At 41.3% G+C, this 22,330-nt stretch overlaps 1 protein-coding gene across 1 annotated transcript in view; it reads right to left on the reverse strand.

Moving 5' to 3' along the window:
* Rabgap1 (RAB GTPase activating protein 1) overlaps positions 1-22,325 on the reverse strand; it is a 136,743-nt gene extending 114,418 nt beyond the window's left edge. Inside the window, exon 1 of the mRNA XM_051166374.1 lies at positions 22,182-22,325. The gene's annotated coding sequence lies outside the window, so the exon portion shown is untranslated. The remainder of the gene's footprint in view (positions 1-22,181) is intronic.
* Between the last annotated feature and the right edge of the window lie 5 nt (positions 22,326-22,330).

Genomic DNA, 22,330 nt, shown 5'->3' on the forward strand with positions numbered 1-22,330 from the left:
TAATCGTGAATGAGATGGTGTGACTTGGTCAAAGTACTGTAACTGACAGAAATCAAGACAAAACTGCACTGTTATCTGTGGGTCCCAAAGCAGAGCTCTATTAAGACTGTTTAATGTCTAACGTCCCAGTGCTGAGAAGCCTCTTTTAGAGTTTGTAGTTTACATTAGTTTCTCATGCTGAATTAATCTTTCATCTGTTTTAAACTGAAGTTTAAAGTGCAATAACAGCAGAAGGCCTGGAAAAAGTGGCCAAAATATGACTGGAGTCTAACTTTTACTAATACTCTGGTCAGAAAGAATTGAGAGGCTCGAAGTCTCATCTGTTTTCTTTGAGAAGGTAATAAGAAAATAGACTTTATAAGATAATTTACTGTGTTGTTGTTGTCTATTTTTATTTATGCTTTATTTTTTGCTTTTGTTTTTTTGTTTTGTTTTGGTTGTTCAAGACTGGGTTTCTCTGTGTAACAGAGCCCTAGCTGTCCTGGACTCACTTTGTAGACCAGGCTGGCTTCAAACTTACAGAAATCCACCTGCCTCTGCCTCCCAAGGGCAGAGACGAAAGGCGTGCACCACCACACCAGCTCCCTTCCCTTGTTTTTTTAAAACTTCAACTGACTGAGTCACTTAGCAGGAATGAGATTTATCAAAACACTCCACAGTAACTAAGCCTTCTCTCTAGTCTCCATGGACAGAAGGTAAGAGTCCTCCCCAGATTCCATCATGAAGAGGCACCACCGAAATTGATATATATTTGGGCTAACATTCTAGAGACTTAGAGCCTTTGTCTTAAGACACTAAGGACTGATGTAGCTTCGTCTTAAAATTCTATTTTTACCAGTTTCCACAAAAAGCCACTTACTCTTGACTCTTCACCCTTCAGTCTCTAATGCTAATGTCCACAGAAAATACAGTACAAACGCCCTTGTGAAGATAGTTGATTGTCTCCGTCCATTTCAACAAGTCTCCATGGCATCTCTTCATCTAATACATTTTATTCCTTTGTTTGTAAATACCGCATAAACTAAATTGCAAGCTCCTTTTTTTGTGATTCATAAATGGCTGTTATCTTTAGTTCCTAGAGCAATGTCTGATAGTAGATGTTCAAATGTTTATTAAAGAAGTACATAAAAAAAAAAAAAAAAGACATCAGATAAAGACGGAAAAGACAAGGATGCCCAGTAAGAAGGTAATACCATTTAAATTTTATTTGTGGAGATATAGGAGGGGCAGAGACAGGCCTTATTATATAACCCAGGCTTGTCTCAAACCTATGACCTCTTGAATGCTGTTCTTATTTGTGACAGTGAAGCACGCAATTTGAAGTTAGGAAAAAAACCAAATCAGAATACTAAACCTAGGGCTAGGGTTGGGGTTATAGCTTAGGGGAACATAGCATGTATAGCATGTGAGAGGTACAGAGTTTGATCCCCCAGCACCAAACCAAACAATAAAAAACTTTCCTGCATACCAGTTATACTATGCACTGGTGCACTGGTTATACTAGTCCTTAATTGTTCAGCCCAGTTAAACAGTTTCTGTAAGAGAAAATGGTACAATATCTACTTCACAGAGCTACTGTGAATGATGAAGGGTTTTATGTGGATATAGACATACAAAATACTTAATGCACACAGAATGTTATATGCATTCAAATAGTAAAGCCTTTAAAAATTTAAAAACTTAGATATTAGCTAATTTAAGCAATCCAATTTAGGAAGCATATTACTAAGGCAAAGTACATAGATTTCCTAACTGCACATTATAATTTACTTTAGTCTAAACAATATAAAGGAAAACATCGAAGAGAAAAATCTTCTTTTTGTACAGCACAACAGAGTAAAATGTATCCTACATACAGAGGAAGAATGTCAGTACATGGCAGGGGACAGTAGAGGGTTCTGTGCTGCTCAGGCTGGCCTCTGCCTCACTCTGCAGCTATGGCCTCTTCGCATTAAGGGTGGGTTCACCACACATGGTTTATGAGGTGTTGAGCCCAGCTTGTATGCATGCCACACAAACGCATTTTGAACTGAGCCACAGCCCCAGGCCTCCATCTCTGTTAGATACACATGAACACCTTGGCTTTGATAGACACTAAAAAGATTGTTTCCTTCTTTCACAACAGTGATGAGCTTCAAACATGTTACCCAGAATCCCATATTGGTAAGCAGAACTCTGGGATGTTTCTTTTCCTACACATCTTAATATCAGGCCAGGCACGGTCATGCATGCCTTTAATAAGTAGTTGGATCTCTATGCATTCAAAGTCAATTTGGTCTATATAGTGAGCTCTAGGCCAGTAGGCAAGGCTACATAATGAGAATACTTCAAAACAAACCAGAAAAACTAAAAAGAAAATAAATAAAAGATAAAGTCACCTGAGGTGAAAGGTAATTTCCTTCACTCATGCAATCTTCTGCATATTCAAAGTCTAATGATGTTATATATTTCATATCATCTTAATTTTCATTAATTTTATTCTACTAACACATAAAAGACCACTAGAGATTTTGATTGAAATAAAGTCTCAGCCAGGCCAGGTATTCCAGCACGTAGAAGGCTGAGGCAGGGTTACTGAAGGTTCACATTTAGTAGGAATGTAGGACTCTCTCTTACAAAAGTGAAAAAAAAAAAAGAAAGAAAAAAGAAAAAGGGAAGGAGGGAGGGAGAGAAGGAAGGAAGGAAGGCAGGCAGGCAGGAGGGGCAGATATCTAGTACTCAGAGGTTGAAACAGGAAGACTGCCAAGTTCAAAGGCAGCCTGGGCTACATTGAGAGTCTTTGTATTGAAAGAAAGAAAGAAAGAAAGAAAGAAAGAAAGAAAGAAAGAAAGAAAGAAAGAGAAAAGAAAAAAGTGGGAGGGAAACAACATCAAAACTCTTAATAAGCTTTTTGCCCAAACTCACTGCTATGTGATAGTAAGTGATAATTTTATGATCAATTATGTGCTTCTGCAAAGACCTCAGGGGGGAAAACGCACCTAGAGGCCAATGAGATGGCTCAGTGGGTAAAAGCATTAGACACTAAGCCTAGTTACTTGAGTTCCTGAGTTCTATTTTCAGAACCTATATTGTGGAAGAAAACCTATTCCTGGGAGTTGTCCTGACTTCCACATGCATTGTAACATTCATGCACGGGCACATGCGCATGTACACACCCACCCCATGTTCTCCCTCCACACACAATTAAAAGTTTTTAAATGTATCTGACTCATGCTGAATAAAGGTACAAATTCTCAATCTCTTATAGATCCCATTAATGTATATTGAAATGGAAGGTAGTATTCACAACAAAAGAACTTTTTTTTGTATAGAGTGCTATTAAATATTTGTATTGTTTCTAGTTACTAAAATTAATCTAATCCATTAACAGTGAACATACTTGTAGGCAGGCATGGAGCCCACACACCTTTGATCCCAGTACTTGGGAGGCTGAGGCAAGTGGATCTCTGTAAGTCTGAAGCTAGCCTGGCCTACATAATGAGTTCCAGGACAGCCAGTGCTACATAGTAAGACCCTGTGATAAAAAACAAACAAGCAAAACCCTTACTTCCTACCTAGAAATTTTGGCACATGTTATTGTTGTCCCAGTTACTGAGGAGGCCTAGGCAGAGGACATCCTCAGTCCAGGGTCTGAACCAACATGATAACATATCAAGATCTCACCTCCCCATACAAGCAGCAACAAAAATTAAAAAGCAACACTTCTAAACTTTTCTCCTTTTCCCCAACTCTCATTAAATTTCCACTTAAAAAAAAATAAGAAACAACAACAACAAAAAAACCTCAAAAAACAAAAACTATCCACAGATGCCAGGAATTATGGTATACGCCTTTAATCCCAGCACTTGGGAGGCAGAGGCAGGTGGGTTTCTGAGTTTGGGGCCAGCCTCATCTACAAAGCAAGTTCCAGGTCAGCCAGGTCTACAGAGTGAGTTCCAGGACAGCCAGGGCTACACAGACAAACCCTGTCTTGAAAAACCAAAAACAAACAAACAAAAACTGTCCACAGGGGCAGGAAAGATGGCTCAGCGGTTAGGGGCACTTTCTGTTCTTGCAGAAGATACAGATTCAGTTCGCAGTACTCATATGATAGCCAACAACCATCTGTAACTTCAGTTCCAGGTAATCTGACGCCCTCTTTTGGCCTCCAAGGCATCAGGCACTCACAAGGTGCATAGACTATAGAGGCACAAGTAGCCAAACAACCATATGCATACACTAACAATAAATCTTAAAAAACAAACATATAAATCTTTTTTTAAAAAACTGTAAACAAAACTATAATGCTCTGGGTAGTAGTGGCTCATACCTTTACTCCCAGCACTCGGTAGGCAGAAGTAGGCAGATCCCTGAGTTTGAGGACAGCCTGGTCTACAGAGTAAGTTCCAGGACAGTCAGGGCTACACAGAGAAACCCTGTCTCAACCAACCAACCAACCAACCAACTAGCCAACAAACAAACCAAAACCAAACCAAAAACCAAACAAACAAACAAAAACCCTACCCATAATACAAAATTTCAAAACCCAAAGTAAATAAAAATGACCGTTTCCTTATTTTGAAACTATCACTTTGGCTTTGTTTCCTACCTGCCTACCGTTCACTCATTTAGATTGTTGTCCTACTGCCTGTAGTAGACATTTGACCCTCTCCCTCTTTCCCTTGGCTATGTCATCAGGTGGCAAAGCTATTCCTATTATACTACCCCAGGCCAATCTCTTCTCGGAGTTCCACACAAACATTTGTGTTCTGGTTTCTGTTGTTTCTATTCACCATCAAGTGTCTGATCTTGGCCAGGCGCCTACAGGAAGAAACAAGACATGCTGTTTACCTTTGCCAGGTAGATACTCCCTTACAGTAGCAAAGAAAATGGACTGGTATAGTGCCTGGTATACCTGACACGACCTGGTAGGGCTCTTATTATCATGTCATTTCAAACCAAATCAAACCTCCATGTCTCAAACAAAATATTCCTCCAGGTTCTCTCTATCCCAATTAACCACAGATCCAAGAGAAACAAAACAGAAAAACTTGGATTCTTCTTTTTCTTACATTTCTTTGGAGTTCTAATAAATTTTAGTAGCAAGCATACCCTTCACCTTTCCTTCTTCAAAGTCTCTCTCTAGTGCAATGGTTCTCAGCCTTCTTAATGCCACGACCCTTCAATACATACAGTTCCTCATGCTGTGGTGACCCCCAGCTGTAAAGTTATTTTCACTGCTATTTCATAAGCATGATTTTGCTACTGCTATGAATTGTAACATAAATACCCATGTTTGCTGATGGTCTGAGGTAACCTCTGTGACAGCCCATAAAGGAGGCACAACCCACAGGTTGAGAATCGCTGCTCTACACACTCTCTAGTTATTAACTCTTTAGTTACAGAATTTCAAACTATTACATAAAATCTATATTCAATTCTTCTTCACCTTCCTCAAAATCTCTGCTAATTCTTGAATGCAAATAGAATGAGGACTAGTGAGATGGCTCAGTACATAAAGGTACTTCTGCCAAGCCTGAGGACTTGGGTTTGATCTCATGAACCTACATGGTAGGAGAGAACAGGCGCTACAAACAAGTCCTCTGACCTCCCTATGCATGCATAAAATAAGCAGATCAATCAATCAATCAATCAATCGATCGATCAATCATCAGAGTTGGCTGGAGGCTGAAAGATGCCTCAGTAGTATAGAGTCATCTAGAGGAACTGGGTTTGGTTCCCATCACCTACCGGGTGGTTCACAAGCATCTTTAACTCTAGTTCCAGGGGATCTGATGCCCTCTCCTGGCTTCTGCAGTCACTCAGCACGCATGCAAACAAAACACCAATACACACAAAATAAAATAATGGTTTCTCCTTTGGCATGTTTAATTGTGATGTTTAACAGACACCCTTGCAGTTTTAGATGGCTCAGTGGTTAAGAGCACTGACTACTCTTCCAGAGTACCCAAGGTTCAAATCCCAGCACCCACATGGCGGCTCACAACTGTCTGTACTCCAAGATCTGACACTCTCACATAGACAAATGCACGCAAAACACCAATGCACACAGAACAAAGGTAAATATATTTTAAAAGTTTACATTCTCTAATGAGAAGCAGCTCAATGGCTAAGAACATTAGCTGCTCTTCCAGGGAACCCTGTTTCAATTTCCAATACCTACCTGATGACTCACAATTATGTGTAACTCCAGTTTTAGAGGATCTGATACCCTCTTCTGTCTTCTATGGAACATATGTAGCACACAGGCATACATGCAGGCCAAACATCCATACGAATAAAAATGATTTTAAAAATTAAAAAGGAAAGAACACTAAATGAAACCCAAGTTCTTTGAATCACTTAGTCTTCAAAAGCTTGTGCCCAGCTACCATTTTAGTCTTATCAAATCATACCACACAATCCTCTAAATGGTTCACTAACTTTTTAGCTTCCAAGCCTTTGTATATGGTGGTTCGTAAGTGAGAAATGTGCCTCTATTCCCCCAGTGAGTTTTCCCCACCCTCCAATAAAATTTAGTGACATAGTTAGGAAGTCAGTCCTTCCATCCTCCTCTTGAAATGTTGACTAGGGCTTCTAAGTTTGTTTACTTTTTAAGTTTTAACACAAGAATTATTGTATATACTATATAACAAGTAAGTTAAACCTCACTCCTAGTCTCTATTTACTCTCTAATCATTTAGAAGTAAACAGTAACTATAAACCACCATGCTGCACACAGGAAATACATAGTCACAACACAGTATACTGGAACTATTTCTAGTTAAGGATTCTATGTTTTATTTATATTATTTTCATATACTTGCTTAATACAAGTGCTCAGTAAAGTTGAATGGTTGATACAAAGCCCTCCAAATCCATTTATTCCTCATCCATGCATTCAACTGAGGATCAAAAATACACTGAAAAAAAATTACAACCACACCCAACATGTACTTTCCCACCTAAATAATACAGCATAACAAACAAAAAGTTACTCTGTACCAAGTATTCTCAGAGATGAGTTAAAGTACTCAGGATGTGCAAGGGTGCCCAGATTATATGCAAATACTACAGCATTTCAGTATGGGTAGGGTTTTTGAAGCACTCCCCTGTCTTGCAAGTTACTGGGGACAACTACTGCATGATTGTAATTGCAGAGTACATTAATAAAAAGACAAAGGACCAATATGCTACACTATGTGCAAGTTCTTGAAAATATAGCTACAAAGGACTAATGAGAAAAAGCCCCAGATCCAACAACAGCACATTGTTTTGAGACAAAAATCTTATTGCATAGCCAGCCCCATCTGGCCTTAAAATCGTGTTTCTTGTCTCAGCCTCCAGGATGAGGAATTACAGGAAGGTGCCAACTATTCCAGCTGCTACCCTTAAACACCTCTGACTCTATCAAACCTCCAACTGTTATGGCCAAGAAGACAGTTAGACAACACTGATTCTCAAAACATACCCAGCAATTCCTTTGGACCAAACACACTTGTCACTTGCTTCCTACTCCTCACCACTTTTCACTGCTCAGTAAGTAAACTGTGCTGTTCAATAAGCAAATTAGTATAGCTATGGAATCTTGAGGATACTTAAAACATCTTGTTATGGGCTGGAGAGATGCCTCAGAGGTTAAGAGCACTATCTGCTCTTCTAGAGGTCCTGAGTTCAATTCCCAGCAACCACATGGTGGCTCACAACCATCTATAATGAGATCTGGTGCCTTCTTTTGGCCCACAGACATGCATGCAGACAAAAAACAAAACAAAACAAAGCAAAACAAACCACTGTGTATATAATAAATAAATAAATCTTTAAAAAAATCTTGTTATATCTAAAGGGAAGTAATATGTATTAATTACTGAGGGCCAATTTTAGGTCTAATGTGGAACTAAAAAGACTTGAACACATTGTTGCCAGTGCCACACTAACCTTGTCAGATGAGTATTAACTTTGTATGACAGACTCAAACAAAGACAGATTAGGTAACTTGCTTTACTTCACAGAGAATTTATGAAACTTGTTGCAAACTGAGGCACTGAGGTGCATCTGCTCTATTCTGAGCTATATCTCACTCCTTGGTATCCCTAGCTCCACTTTTTTGCCTATTCCAGCCTGTCTTCTGTGTTGCTCTTAGGTGTACCCTTCTAAAATTCAGCCCTGGTTAATATTACTCAGCCTAAGAACAAGAATAGGAAGTAACAAAACCAGACTCTATAACAAAACAAGATGCTATAGCAGGCCAATTTCCATCACGGTTGTATCTTTTAAAGGAAAATGAGTACTGAAGAGATGGGTCAGCAGCAAAAGTCAACATTGCCATGACAGGCAAAAGGACCTGAATCCAGATCCTTAGGACCCATTTGAAAGAAGAGCCAGGCAATGTGTCATGTGCCCATAACCCCAGCACTGCAGTGTGGGTCAGGGAGAACACTGACGCTCACTGACCAGGTAACTGAACTGATGAGCTTCCGGTTCAGCAAGAAAACCTACCTCAAAAAAATGAATGCAGAAAGCAATTGAGAACAACCCCCAACGGCCACCTATAGCTTCCACAGGCACATGTGCACCATGAGGGTCTATGGTGGGGCCCAGAGGCAGAGCACACGCTTGGTGTGTATGAGGCTCTGGGTTTGATCCCCACACTAAAACTAAACAAGTAGAGTAACAAGGGAATACATAGATTAGTCTCAGCTCTTTTCTTTTTGTCAGTTTTAAACTTTTTTTTCTTCACTCTAGTTTTCACATGAGTTTCTCACAGCCTACTCCCCAAAAAGGATAGGACAGATCTAATGAAGTCAATGAACTGCAACCCATCTTTAAAAGTATAGATTATTTTCCATCACTAATTGCTAAATAGACCCGGCTTTATTTAAAATCTGACTCTTAGCTTGGGGCTGCTGCTTTGAATTGTATTAATAAAGTAATGGAATCATGTGAAAGTCAGCTTTCTGATTAATTGCAGCTTAACTTTAAAAAACAAAAACAAAAGAAAATTATCTTGGGTATACTTGAAATCAAAAATTTAGAAATCCAGCTTATATAAAAGTCACTCTTCAACAAATTATGAGACAAAATTTTCTTTTAAATGTTCCACAAGTGGGGCTGGAGAGCAACAACAGAACTGAATTCTCAGTCTGCATAACACTTCTCTTAAGTGGTGCAAGACGCATCCTTAGAAGAAGTAGATCAATACATAATTACTAAAATGGATAATGGAAAATGGGAAGACAAAGTTCAAAACCAAATTACTGTTAAACTATGAATAACACTATGTTAAAGTTATCACAGAAACTCAGTTAATACACCCTAAAAAGTCCAACACAAGCTACCAGTGAAGTTTGTTTCCGTACTTCTGAGGCGAACAGAAGGCTCACTAGCCCAAGGTACCTTGCTGGTCTCAAAAAAAAAAAAAAAAAAAAAAAAGTAAGGCTGCTGTGGAGAAAAATTATTGCCACAAAGAACCCGGAGAGTACACTGGCCTATGATGTCAGTTCTGATTTGCTACTGATAGAGTCTTAACCAGGAATTCTTAACAATTATGCTTTGGGTTCTGGGGGGAAGTTCAAACCTCTAAATTTGCCAACATAGACAATTAAAATCTATTTCATATTTAACTGCCAAAGTACTACTATTTAGCATCAATCATGAACTTAAAAGACAGAATTAGGGCATTATTTGACCTTACAGTGACTGAAGGAAGGGATGGGAATACTTAGACCTTACAAAACTACTCTGAAAGAGAATCTTCAGAGTATTATGGATAACTTGGAAAGAGAAGGGAAACTTCAAGGCCAGACTCTTTAAAGTAACATGTTCATTACTTGCACACTTCCATATTTGGTCAATTTTTGCACATGAAGAGAAACAAGGTTGGTAAGAGTCAACAACAGTGGCTGCATTCCAAGTGTAAATACACACCCAATATTGTTTTGCTTCCATGTTTTTAAAACACTAACATTACCAGGAAAGGATGAAAGTGGAGGAGGATGGCCAAGCAATCAGTTTGTGGAGAAACAAAAACAAGAAAACATTCCTAAGCAGCTGTAGATGAGGCTGGGTTTTCCTTTCAAGAATATACATGGGTACCTATTTTTTAATCTCTGGATTTTCTTTCCTTAGGGCTTAACTATGAAAAATTGGTTTAAAAAAATACAAAGTACAAAAATGATTTAGATACATGGTTAAACAGGACTTGAAGGTAAATAGGGTTCTTGTTCCAAGAAAATATTGAATCTTGCTTATTTATTTACTCACTTGCTAAAGAAGTCTAATGATATCTGACAATCTTGAAAGTTGCAAAGATACTTATGGGGAGTCCCTGTCAGAAGATTAGAACACCAGTGTCTTCATGGAGATACCCAACACTGGACCTGATTTACACAAAATAAATCATGGAAGTGACGTGGCAGAACAATTACTATGAAATTAACTTTCACAGTAGGATTTACCTAACTGGAAATTTACTAAATAAAATGACATTAAAAGTTCAGTTGTTTTATTTGGAAAATCATGCCTGTTATGTGGATAATGTGCACAATACTTCTCAATACGCAGAAGGGAAGAATCCCATGTTAAGATTCTGAGTTAAGAATCACTTGTAAACTGTAAAGAAAATACCATGCCAAAAATTCACATAGTTAATAAATTAAGTTCCCAAAGACATAGCTTACTAGTTAAATGTAAACTGAGTTTAAAAAGTAAAGCAAGCTGGGTGAGGTGGCACACACCTGTAATCCCAGCACTTGGGAGGCAGAGGCAGGCGGATCTCTGAGTTCGAGGTCAGCCTGGTCTACAAAGCCAGTCCAGGACTGCCAAGACTACACAGAGAAACCCTGTCTCAAAAAACCTAAAGTAAGTAAGTAAGTAAATAAATAAATAAATAAACAAACATAAAAAGTAAAGCAAAGCAAGGTTGGACACTGCAGTGTTCCTTGGTGGTAGATCACAGAATTGCATCACCAGCCATGTAGGCACACAGACACACAGAGCTGAAGAAACTGGAAAAGATTCCACAACATAGCAATATAGAAACTTTAATCATGAAACTGATCTAAATTTGTATTAAACATGTAAATTTTAGTTTTTGTTTGTTGTTGAGACAGGGTCTTGCTATGTAGCCCAGGCTGGCCTTGAACTTATGATCCTCCTCCTTCAGCCAAAGCACGACACGTAAATTAAAATGTACATACATACAAAAAAGTCACGATTTCAAATTGTAGTTCAAATTCTGACGTATTAAGGATAATCGTAAAAGAATTCTATCCTTGGGCTGGAGAGATGGCTGAGAGATTAAGGGCACTGACTGCTCCTCCAGAGGTCCTGAGTTCAATTCCCAGCAACCACATGGTGGCTCACAACCATCTGTAATGTGATCTGATGCCTTCTTCTGGCCTGCAGGTGTACGTGTTGGCATAGCACTGTATACATAATAATAAAATAAATCTTAAAAAAAAAAAAGAATTCTATCCTTTGCTCATTTTCATTTCCTAAGTAAGCTTGGTTAAATCTTCAATATACAATATAACCTACAGTACTATAAATAGAAATGCATTAAGACAACAGGTCCTTTGCTTACATTTAAAAGTTATATGTGCACTTCCTTGGCAGCAAAGCTTTTTTCCAAATGACTTTTCAGTTTGACAGTTTCACTACCTTCCATTGTTTCTCTGCCTAAATAAACAAAGCAGCTGGAAGCTCACATACTTACATCACTCTCTATTTACAAGAATGTAAATACAGGTGTTGATATAAATGAAAATATCAAATACACTGTGAAACCCTGCCCCTGACAGTCTTCTCTGGTGGGACAGGGGGAACCACGCCCCATGAACTGACAAGCCCCGCGCCTCCCCCAACCCCCGCCCCGCGACTCCAAATCTGAAATACAAATCTGGAGCAGTTTTAAAAGGAGGCCGGTGAGCATGTTCAGTTTAACAGTCTGCTTACGACATTTGCTTCCACGATACGTGGATCCTACAGGCACCACAGGTACGGGTACGCTAGCAAGAGCAGGTGCAGACTACAAATGTGGGTGTCAGAAGACTGAGGAGCTGACTACTATCAGGGAATGGACAGCGCACCCCATGGAAGGCGGGGAAAAGCCTTTGGCTGACTCACATAACCCTGAAGAGCGCTGAAAATAAAGGCACAACTAGGCAGGAGCAGGCAGGTGTTTTTCATGTAGACGGAAAGAGCGCGATGCCAAAGGCGCTTTAATTGCAGGTGGAGAGAATGAGGCAGAAAAGACCAGTAAGAGAAAGGAGAGCGACACTGAAAAGAGTCAGTCTTTCGAATTAGGCACAGCCAAGGAAGGCAGCCCGAGGCCCAAACCAACCTCAGTCACACACACACGACGACCTAGTGGACAACGGGAGAAACTGAGGCATTGGACACAGGCAGATCTCCAAATTAGACCGAGACAAAAACAAAAAAGTGAAGAGAAACCGGCTTTGCTGGTAGGGAAGAGACCTCCCACAAGGCAGCAGTTGCAGGGCTTAAAGGCGGACAACCCACCCAGACAGGGGGAACCGGTTTGGGCAGGGGTTCTTGGAGGGGTGGGAGCGGGTGGGGATAGGGCCCGCGCATGCGCCATCTGCCCTCCGTGGCCGCTCCCCCACACCCAATCTTTGCTCCCCCTCAGAACTCGGCCCGTCGAGGGAGCCCCCCGCCACTCCCCGGCCCGACCCCGCCCGGCGGGAAGAGAACATAGCCGGAGTCCAGCTGGGGTGGCGAAAAGCGACCCCACCTCTGGGATAGGGAGACCAGGGTGAGGAGGGGAACGGCGAGCGTACCCGACCTGCTGCCGCCGAGCGCCGTCCGGGAGGCTTCGCCGCCTTGGGCCTCCCTGCCGCCCTGCCCCCGCCCCCTGCTCACGTGAAGCGGCTTCTTCCGCCCTCCGGCCCGCCTCCCGCCCCACCTCATAGGCCCCGCGTCCTCCCGCGAGGCGGAGCTTCCTTCCCGCAGCCCCACCTAGGCTCGGAGCCTGCCGGAGGATCTGCGCTTGCGCGCTGGCCTCAGTCGCCTCTGAGTCAGCCGCCTAGGCAGCGACCGGGTCTGGGAGGCGTCTGTCTACCTTGCCGGAGCAAGTCCTGTTTGCAAGGCAGCTAGTAACGCCTACTCAGCTCCCCCGGCATTTACCGAGGCGCACAGAGCCAGGGATTGGGATTGTGACAGAATCCGACCTACAAATCAGACTTCAGACTCCCTAGTTACCGGGTTTCAGGTACTAAAGAAACTAGGAACGAATAAGGTTGTTTGAGTCTGTGACTCAAAGATGAGACTTTTATTTGAAAAGACATTACAAAGTGGAATAGAAAGCAACAGCAATAAAGCGAAGTTTAAAGTTCCTGTCCAGGATGAGCACACATACACGATGTAGCTAAGACCAAAGCAGGTTCTGTACAAGTTTTTTAAAAAATTATTTTGTTGCTGAGGACTGCACCTAGGACCTCATGCATGTACTACATAGCTATACCCCCAGACTAATTTATTACTCATTTTGAGACAGGGCTGTCTTGAACTCACTTTAAATAGCAGGCAAGCCTTGAACTGTTCATTCCCGTCTTGACCCGCCCCCCACCCCCAGTAGCTGAGATTACAGGTCCTTTCCTCCAGGCCAGGCACTGTTACTACATAAAACTTAGTAACTTATACATCTAAAGCCGCTTACTTTTGTTTGTTTGTTTTTTGTTTTGTTTTTTCGAGACAGGGTCTATGTTAGCCTTGGCTGTCCTAGACTCACTTTGTAGATCAGGCTGGCCTCGAACTCACAGCAATCTGCCTGCCTCTGCCTCCCGAGTGCTGAGATTAAAGGTGTGCGCCACCACGCCTGGCTCCGCTTACTCTTTATTTGAAAGAAGTACACTCTTTTCCTAGTGAGTCATTTACAACGAGACCGAGAAAATCAATTATTAAAAAAAAAAAAAAAAATCTATGTTATTACAGTTATCCTTTGTGTCTTGTCCTGTGCAACAAGAGTGGTATTTCCTTTTTCCTTATACACACCCATTTAAAAATATGTAAATAAGAAAGAAAGTATAATCGTGGGCACCCCTAACGAAATGTTTACTAGTTTGGTGGCCAACTTGAATATATTTCTTGATTCATAAGTATAGTCAAAAAACATGTGTAAATTAAGTTTTATTAAATAAAACTTTATTACATAATCACAATGTTTGGAGAAAAAAAAAAGAAAACAAGTTAAAACAAATTAGGAATATCATATTTTCGCTACCAATGTTAACATTTCAGTTGGCAAGGCTGGGTTAGCAATCGATGTCTTTTTTTTTTTTTTTTTTTTTTTTTTTTGACCTCATGTAACCAGTCGGCATCAAGTCCTTGATTCTCCAGCTCCTGCTCCCAAGAGCTGGAATAACATAGCTGTCTAGTAATCCCTTTTTCAATTCACAATACCTACCTTATTTCTGAGTATTTCATCTAATTATTAGATCATTGGTCGCATCTAGTTATGCTCTTTGAGTGTTTTTAAAATGTACAATTTGAAGATGAATGGCTGTTTGCAGATAAAAACAAAAAACAAACAAACAAAACAACAACAACAACAAAAAACGGAGTACAACATTCCTGGATGTGAATGTTTGCTTCAAGAAGACTGCAGTTAGTCACTGGGTTTGTCTTCTCAACCCTACAGTCTGGCGAACTAGAAGCTGTATCAGAAGGCTCAACGGGCTGGAGTCAAACATTCTGGACTAATGCATGCTGTCCAGGGTGCTGTTAGGCTTCTTGTTTGCCAATACAGGGCACAGTGCAAACTGTTTAGTACATGGCATTCCTTGTGCACAGCGTGGAATGTTGACGTTGAATTTAGTAGCGATGCTTGTTAATAGACTCTGCCTGATGCTTCTTTCTCTCTCTCTGTATCTCATGCATTCTCAGCGGGCCTCAAATTCAATATGGCAGATGACAACCTTTGACCTGAGCCTCTTTAGAGTATTTTTGTTGTTGCTGGTTTGAGACAAGGCCTCCCCGTGTAACTAGAGTCCTTTTAAAAAACAGACTTTATATAGTCTAATTTAGTGCCTACCAATGTCACTTAATAGCTTACATAATTCACATAAAATTAATTAGTTTTTTTTTTTTTTTTAACCAGTGGGTGGCTTTGAAGGCAAGGATTGTATGAGTACAGTATATGGGTAGAATTTGGGGCTGTTAGGAAGAACACTGGAGCCAAGTGTGGTGGCAACATGCCTTTAATCCCAGCACTGAGAGGCAGAGCTTTTTGAGTTCAAGGCCAGCCTGGTCTACAAAGAGAGTTCCAGCACAGTCAAGGGTCTGTTACACTGAGAAACCCTGTCTCAAAAAGCGGGGGGGGGGGGGGGGGGGGGGGGGGGGTGAGGGCGGCGGCGAAGATCCAGGATAATAAGATCTCTGAATGCTAAAAGAAAATGCAACTCAATCTGTAGATACAAGGGTGCCCTTGGATATTTGAAAGGACAGTAACAATGTCATATTTGGGGTTTTCAAGAGAAAACTCTGGTCATGCTAGCAAGCAAAACAGGAGGTAAGTATGAGTCTGGAGGCTGCCTAAGATCAGAAAGGTTAAATACGAGGAAGAAGGAAATAGGGTATTTAAATACATCCCCACCTAAACTTTCCTTTCCTGACTGCTTTCTGTTGCTTGCTCAAATCTGCCTTAGAAGTCCTCCAGTCACATCTGCGTGTGTGTGGAGTGTACATATGTGTATAACAGTACATGTATGTGAGCATGTGCTGTGGAGGCCAGAGAACATTGTAAATGTTACCCAGCTACTGAACATCTTGCTTTTTTTTGAGACGGGGTCTCTCATTGGCCTGGAGTTCCCAGAGGACACACTGCCTCCTCAGCAGAGACTGCAAGCACTCACTGCAAGGCCCTGCTTATTTGTGTGGGGTCTTGGGATTGAACTTGCGTCCTTCTGCTCACACAGGAAACACCTGAACAACTGAGTGAGACATCTATTCAATCCCATTACCAATATTTTACTTGGACTGCTGTACTTTTCAAAACCAGATTTTTATTTTGGCTCCTTTTCATATTTTCTTTCTCATTCATGATAATCTCATTTTGTTCATATATTGCTTTTTTGACTTCATTCATGACTCCAACTTTTTGAGTAACCACAAGATAGTTGCTTTCAAGTTTTTGTCAGATGTGGCTAAAATGCATGGGTTTGATCAACACTAACACCCCATAATATTTTTAGTTAAATATTAAATCAGATATCTGAGCTTCCTTGGGGAGAATCTGTGAACTTAGTTTTTCTTTTGAATGGGCCACTTTCCTGTTTCTTTATATGCCTCATGATTTCTTTGTATTTCTAAGTAAAGGATTTATTTACTCTCATTTAATGTATTTTTGTTTTGCCTGCATGAATGTGAAGTGCAGCATATGTGTGCCTGGTGCCTGCAGACACAAGAAGCGGGAATCACATCCCCTAGAACAGGAGTGTCCGAGTCAGGGTTACTACTGCGCTGATAAAACACCATGACCAATGCAACTCGGGGAGGAAAGGGTTTACTTCGCTTAGGCATTTGCATCACTGTTTCTCATTGAAGGAACTCAAGCAAGGCAGGAACCTGGAAGCAGGAGCTCATGCAGAGTTAAGGAAAGGTGCTGCTTACTGATTTCTTTTCCATGGCTTGCTCAGCCTAGTTTCTTATAGAACCTGGGACCACCAGCTCAGGGGTGACCCCACCCACAATGGGCCAGGTTTTTTCGTATCAATCATTAATTAAGGAAATACTCTACAGGTTTGCCTACAGCCCAAGTCTTATGGAGGCCTATTCTCAACTGAGGTTCCCTCCTCTCCAGTCTCTCTAGCTTGTGTCAAGTTGACATGAAACCAACACATGGAGTTACAGACAGTTGTGTAAATTTCCATGAAGATGCTGAGACCTGAACCTGGGCCCTCTCCAAGAGCAGCAAGTAGTCTTAAATTAACTACTGGGTTATCTCTCCAGCCCTGCTTTGTGGTTTTTGAAATTACTGAAAATTAAGATGTTTGCATCAAGCCGGGTGGTGGTGGCACACACTTTTAATCCCAGCACTCGGGATGCAAAGACAGGAAGATCTCTGTAAGTTTGAGGCCAGCCTGGTCTACAAAGTGAGTCCAGGACAGGCAAGGCTACACAGAGAAACCTTGTCTCAAACAAACAAACAAACAAAAAAGACATTTGTGTCATATGTAGTGATTATAGAAATTAAAATCTCCCCCACCTTCCTTATTTGCTGAGTTTTCATTTTTGTTTTCATATGTATGGGTGTTTTCCCCAGCATGTGTATCTGTGTACCATGTGTGTGCCTTGTGGCCCTCATAGGCTAGAAGGTGTCAGACACTCCTGAACTGGAGCTACAGATGCTGTGAGCTGCTGTGCTGGTAACTGACCCTGAGTCCTTGAAAGAGCAGCCAGTGTTTGTGACCACTGAGCCATCTCTCCAGCCCAGGTTAAGTCTTTTTGGTTGCTGTTTTAGTTCTCCCTGTGCTGGGTTTCAGCATGAATTTGAGAGTAAACTTTTTCTTGGCTCTTCTGTGAGCCTGTACCCTCCCTGGTTATGCACAGCAGCTGTCTGTGAGCCTGTACCCTCTCTGGTTATGCACAGCAGGTGTCTATGAGCCTGTACCCTCCCTGGTTATGCACAGCAGCTGTCTGTGAGCCTATATCCTCCCTGGTTATGCACAGCAGCTGTCTGTGAGCCTATATCCTCCCTGGTTATGCACAGCAGCTGTCTGTGAGCCTGTATCCTCCCTGGTTATGCACAGCAGCTGTCTGTGAGCCTGTACCCTCCCTGGTTATGCACAGTAGCTGTCTGTGAGCCTGTACCCTCCCTGGTTATGCACAGCAGCTGTCTGTGAGCCTGTATCCTCCCTGGTTATGCACAGCAGCTGTCTGTGAGCCTGTACCCTCTCTGGTTATGCACAGCAGGTGTCTATGAGCCTGTACCCTCCCTGGTTATGCACAGCAGCTGTCTGTGAGCCTATATCCTCCCTGGTTATGCACAGCAGCTGTCTGTGAGCCTGTATCCTCCCTGGTTATGCACAGCAGCTGTCTGTGAGCCTGTACCCTCCCTGGTTATGCACAGCAGCTGTCTGTGAGCCTGTATCCTCCCTGGTTATGCACAGCAGCTGTCTGTGAGCCTGTATCCTCCCTGGTTATGCACAGCAGCTGTCTGTGAGCCTGTACCCTCCCTGGTTATGCACAGCAGCTGTCTGTGAGCCTGTACCCTCCCTGGTTATGCACAGTAGCTGTCTGTGAGCCTGTACCCTCCCTGGTTATGTACAGCTGTCTATGAGCCTGTATCCTCCCTGGTTATGCACAGTAGCTGTCTATGAGCCTGTACCCTCCCTGGTTATGCACAGCAGCTGTCTACTTTGCTCCATACAAACAGTTGCTTTTTTTTATTTTGTTTTGTTTTTTTTGTTGAAAACAGTTGCTTTTGAATGTCCTAATTTTTAAATTCCAAACAGAGTAGAAGGGAAACAATACAGATACTACTATTCCATTAAAACCCCTAAATTCTCTGTCAAAATGGAGTCAAACAATGGTAGCTAGCCTGTGCATACACCTCACTCACTGATCAGAAGAAACAGTAAGGGGCATGTGCAAGGCCCTGGGGTCAATCACCAACACTGAAAACAAAAAGAGATAGAAAGGTAAGAGCTCAAGCATTCATACACACACACATCTTATTGACTGGTTGGTTGGGTTTTTTTTTTTTTTTTTTTTCATTTTTGGCTGCTCTGCTTTGTCACATGGCTGGTGGCCATGATACATTGAGAACTCTGAAACCATGAGTCAAGATTAAGTTTTTCCAAAATAATAATTAAGAGGAAACAATTACAATATTGTATGTTCAGCAGTGGGTAGAGTAGCCATATGGAAGAAAAGTAAAGCCAGAAATTGAACATCACACACACAAAAAACTATATTCAACATACATGTATGGACTATTCCATACAGCAACCACAGACTACATACTCTTCTCAAGCACACGAGGATCACCAGCAGAGTCAACATATTAGACCACAAAACAAGCCTCAATGTATTTTAAGTCCACATAAAGGCTCTTTATGATGAAGTTAGAAATCAATGAGAAGAGGAAAACTGGAAACTTCAGACATGTGGAAACGAAACCAATGACCAAAAGAAGAAAGCCAAAGGGAATTATAAAATACTTAGAAATAAACAAACATAATAAACACACTAAAATTTATGGGCTGCAGTTATGACAACCATCAGAAGGAAATTTAGTTGCAAACTGAGACCTCAAAGGTGGGTGTTGTGGGGTAGATAATTCATATTTGTAATCCCAGAACTTGAAAGGCAGAGGCAGGAGGATTACAAATTCAAGGCTAAGCTCTGACTAAACACTGAGATGTAGGCCAATCTGGCCTAGACTCCATTTCAAAATTAAAAAACACAACAGAAGAAACAAACCAAAAGCCGGGCAGTGGTGGTGCACGCCTTTAATCCCAGCATTTAGGAGGCAGAGGCAGGTGGATCGCTGTGAGTTCGAGGACAGCCTGGTCTACAAAGTGAGTCCAGGACAGCCAAGCCTACACAGGAAGCCCTGTCTCGAAAAAACAAAGCAAAACAAACAAACAAACAACAACAACAAAAAACAAACAAAGAAAGAAAAGAGCAAGGGAGAATTCAACAAAAATTCTGAAAAAGACCAACAAAACTGACAAACCTTAGCCAGGCGTGATGGCGCACGCCTTTAACCCCAGCACTCGGGAGGCAGAGGCAGGCGGATCGCTGTGAGTTCGAGGCCAGCCTGGTCTACAAAGTGAGTCCAGGATGGCCAAGGCTACACAGAGAAACCCTGTCTTGAAAAACCAAAAAAAAAAAAAAAAAAAAAAAAAAAAAAAAAAAAAAAAACCAAAAAAAACCAAAAAACAACTGACAAACCTTTAGCCAGAGTAATGAAGAGACAATATATAACTAATAATAAGAAATGAACAGGGACATATTACTATCAACATTATAGTTTTGTAAAAATGAGACTATTGTAATAATTACAGAGCAAAAAAGAAAAGGATACATTCCTGAAACGCATAAATGACCTGAACTGGTCCAAGCAATAACCTTATACCAAGCGATTGACTTAGCCATCAAAATTTCCCAACGAGGGAAGTCTCACATCATACAGTCTCATCAGTGAATTCTATTGACTGTTTAAAGAAAGGATTACTGAGGAGGGAGGGGGTACAACTGAGATATAAAGTGAGCATATAACTTTAAAAAATTATAAAGAAAAATATGTATACAAAGGAAGAATTAACAGGGTTTTATTTCCTGAAACGTTTGCAAAAATTTGAGGAATAAATGCTTCCTAACACATTTTGTGCATCCAGCACTGCTGACAGCAGAGCCAGACAAATGCATTCTAGCTAAGTAAAAATGTAGATCAGTATCCCTGAAGGCTAGATGTAAAAATAATCAACAATATATAAACACATTAAATCCAGAAGCATATTATAAGAACTTTGCCATGACCAGGAAAGATTCAGCCTATTCCCCAGACCCAAGGCGGCTCGACAAAATCAATCAACGGAATACATTGATAAACCAAGGGCTGGGGACATGATCAGCTCAACTGATGCAGAGACAGTGCTTGTTCATGACAGCATGCCTCAGGAACTGGGAGAGTTAGGAATTGGCAGAAGATTCTTCAACATTGAAAGCGTTAATGAAAAAGCCACAGTGAAACATCTCGTCAATAACTTAAAGCAAAACAATTTTTTTTCCCCTCTTAACATCAGGGATAAAACGAGGAGGTCCATTTTACTTTATAGTTACTATTCCTGTTCAATACTGAACAGGAATTGCTAGAGCTAGTGGACAAGAAAAGAGCATCCTGTTGGAAGAGAAGTAAATAATTTTGTTCATAGACTACATCAACCTACAGTAGACAGTCAAAAGAGGCCACAAGAGGGCTACCTGAATTAACAAATTAATTTCAAGGGTTATGCAAACACCTAATAAAAGGTGTTTTTAAAAATATTTTTAGGCACTAGCAATAAACAGTATGACAAGAAAATTAAGAAATCAAACCCCAATAAAAAATGTCTGAATAAACCAAGAATGCAGAAAACCAGAAAGCATTTCTGAAAGCAATTAATATAGACCAAAAGAAAGGGACATCTTGTGTTTATGGACAGGAAGACATAAAGATTTTAATCTCATCCAAAACAACCTACAGATTCCATTAAAAACAGAAAACAAACAAAGCAAATCCCCTTTCCAAAAGCCTCTTCCCAAGAAATGGTAAAGTCAATCCTCAAATGAATATGAAAGTAGGGCTGAAGATGTAGCTCAGTAGTTCAGTATTTACACAGCTGAAGAAAGCCCTAGGTTTGATTCCTAGTACCAAATTCAAACGGAAGTGAAAAATATCTTGAAGAGCCAAAATAGTCTTGAAGAAAGATGGAGTGCTCACACTTAATACGCGCAAAACTGCCAACAAAGCCACGGTCATTAAAGCAGTATGGTACTAACACATGGATGAACATAGATCACCGTAATGTAGACGGCCCAGCAAGACACTCTCACAAAGGTAATCGATTTTTCACCAAGTCCACTTAATGGGCAAAAGGTCTACGTTTTCAACAGATGTTACGGGAAATGTATATACAGAAAAGAATACAAGGAATGGAGAGTGGGACTAGCTAGTAGCGGTTATACAACAACGTACAAAGCCACTTAGCTTAAAGCTCGGTCAATTATTAAAATGATCATTACTTCTGTTTTGCATAATAACGCCCCCAAAGGATAAATAAAATAAATGGAGAGAATGCAAGAAACTAGCGAGTTGGCAAAGCAAAGGGGGATTCAGAATGATAACCAGATTTTTCTCATCAGGAAGAGGACCTGAACGATTAGTTCGCCAACCAAGAACCATAGCTGGGACTGGGCATGAACTTGATACAAAAAGGCACACTAAACACTGGACAACAGGAAGTTCGTCAAAGTGGTTGGCTCTGGAGCTAACGACAGATTTTGTCAACGGCCAGGGTACCCGAAGCTATGGAAGAAAAGCGATAGATCTCGAAACACCCAAGGAAGATTCCCTAAGAAACACCAATCTCCACAAGGGGGGGGGGGTGGGAGTGGGGGGGGGGAGGGAGCCAACAGCTTTCTGCATTTCCGGCTCCAACGCAGCGAGTCCACATCCCTGGGCGGGAGGGACTTACCACGGCTTGCTCGCAGACAGGCTGTTCAGGCCCATGCAGGCAGCGGACAGCCGGAACCCTGCGTGACAGCAGCCGCCGAGGACAGAGCTGGGCCAGCCTCCCACGCAAGAACCGCAGCTGCGAAGCACACCGAGCAGTCCCTCCGCGGC

The sequence above is a fragment of the Acomys russatus genome, chromosome 24 (genome assembly GCF_903995435.1).
Source record: "Acomys russatus chromosome 24, mAcoRus1.1, whole genome shotgun sequence".
Lineage (NCBI taxonomy): Eukaryota > Metazoa > Chordata > Mammalia > Rodentia > Muridae > Acomys > Acomys russatus.